Source organism: Condylura cristata, unplaced genomic scaffold (genome assembly GCF_000260355.1).
Source record: "Condylura cristata isolate star-nosed mole 26May11 unplaced genomic scaffold, ConCri1.0 scaffold00030, whole genome shotgun sequence".
Taxonomy (NCBI): domain Eukaryota; kingdom Metazoa; phylum Chordata; class Mammalia; order Eulipotyphla; family Talpidae; genus Condylura; species Condylura cristata.
Genome location: NW_004567131.1, coordinates 12,613,774 through 12,616,011, shown reverse-complemented (window position 1 = coordinate 12,616,011; position 2,238 = coordinate 12,613,774).

Below are 2,238 nucleotides of genomic sequence, written 5' to 3'. Positions count from 1 at the left end.
TTATATTATGTGACATGATGGCGTTAGCAATTATGTTAGTAATTGTTCACAATAGTGCGTCAGAACAACAAAATATAGAATGTATGTGTCAATTATACTCCAGTAAAGTTGGCTGGGAGGTAAGATTACTAGTTTCTCAAAATTGCTACGGAACAGATCCAGTTCCTAAGATACCTGCCCCACGGAGTGGTAATAGAAGAAAACAAGAGTGAATCCTTAGTGCTTTTAAACTTCAGTAGATTAGCTCCAAGCAGTGGAAAAACAGAGACTAGGGGGTGGCACCTGCCAATTGGATGGGTCAGGTCTCCTCCATGGAGAGGAGTAAGTCAGAACTGGAAGAAAGGCTGGCTGTGTGCTCTAGCTGAAGGTGCTCCACATAAAAAAAACGATAAAGCTAGGAGGAAGACAGTATGAATGAACCTCAAATCAGGGGAGACAAGCATATAACCAAATTAATGCAAACTGCTTTCTAAATAACAGGCAAGGAAGACAATGGTCAGTCCGGCCTGAAGTGAGATCAGAAAAACTTCAAAAAGGAGGAAGATGAACAGGTAGAGAGACTTCCCAAGAAGAGTAAAGATGAGCAAAACCATGGAGGTAGAAACTAGTCTGAGAGACAGAAAACTTTGGGGAGCAGCTAGATGCTTAGCTAGTTTCTAAAAAGAATGTATCAAGAAATGAGGCTAGAATATAAATTCCCTTGTAGACCATGTTAGCTATTTGGGAATGTATCTTCCATGAAATATAGTCATATAATCAAGTTCATATTTCATGTTGATGATGGAAGGCAAGGAAACCCTGAACTAAATCCATTAAGTTGGAAAAGTAGATGATAAACATGAAAGAGTTCAAACTCTGAAGGGCTTGACCACCAAATGCATGTGAAGGAAGTAGAGGCAAGTGAAGACTGTAAGAGAAGGCCAACTTCTAACTTGGATGACAAGATGGATTGCAATGTCTTTAAAGGAGATGGGGAATCCAGAATGATTTGGAAAAGAATGAGTTCAACTTATGAAATGTTGACTTTGAGAGATTTATGGGATATCTAGTCAATCTCTCAGAGGCAGATATCACTTTGTAACTAAGAGGGAAAATGTAAGCTGATTTACAGATTATAAGTGATCAAAGTAATTAAAGCTGTGTCCAAACAGAGTTAGCATATCCTCCCCTAACTAGAGGATTCTATATCTCTCCTGGCCTGTCCTCTTCCTTGTGAGTTGCAAAGCCACGTGTAGGAGTTTGCCTCTTTATACTCTTGGTACCAAGTTGGCCCAGATGACTTGCTTTGGCTAATGAAATGTGATGTATTGAACTTAAAAGGTCTGAGAACTATCGAGCGCTTTTGCAAGCACATTTGCACAATTTCTCACATCACATGACTGGTACATATCAAAAGGGCTGATTTTCTAGCTGAAATAGAGAATGAAGATGACAAAGACCGACCAGACTTTTAGTCTGCTCACTGGAGCAGAAACACAGAGCTGTAGATGACCTTCAGTATGATTGAAAAATAACCTTTTTTGTTGTAAGCCATTGAAACTTTGGAGCAGCAAAACTGTCTCATACCTACCTACTCTTGCCTCTCACGTCTTGTCAAATATACTAGAATGTAAAGTCCATGAAAGTAACATGATTTTGTTCACTGCTGTTTCCCTAGATCCGGAATTGGTGACTGACATAAAGTTGCTTTAAAAAATATTGAATTAGAACTCTCTACTAATTTCTTTCTCTTTTGGGTGGCAATGTTGCTTCTCATTTCACCAAGAAAATTCAGCAATCAGAAGAAATTCATCTAATCTCCAACCAATACTATTACTGGCCAACCTACTTCTGACCCATTATTCACTATCTTTCACCCACTACCATGGAAGGGTTGTTTAAGTTCTTATCTCAGGCTGTTCCTTCATCTATGCAGCAGTACTTTGGCCACTGCCTTATTCAAAAACTTTTGCCTGCAATTCTGTCTGTGTGTGTGTCTGTCTCTCTTCCCATCACTTTCACAGCATAACACGCACTGCAATAAACCTCTTCTTAAAATAAAAAGCAAACACAACAGGGCCCTCCCTGGTGGCATAACAGGTTAAAGCACAACGCGATGAAGCTATCTGAAGCCACTGCAGCATGAGTTGGGTCCCAGGCCAGCGAGGTGACCCACATGTCATGTCAGACTTCTCCTGTCTCACCTGCTGCTCCCCTCAGCAGTGCATTTCAGTCAATCTGCCTGTTCTGCTCCCCACT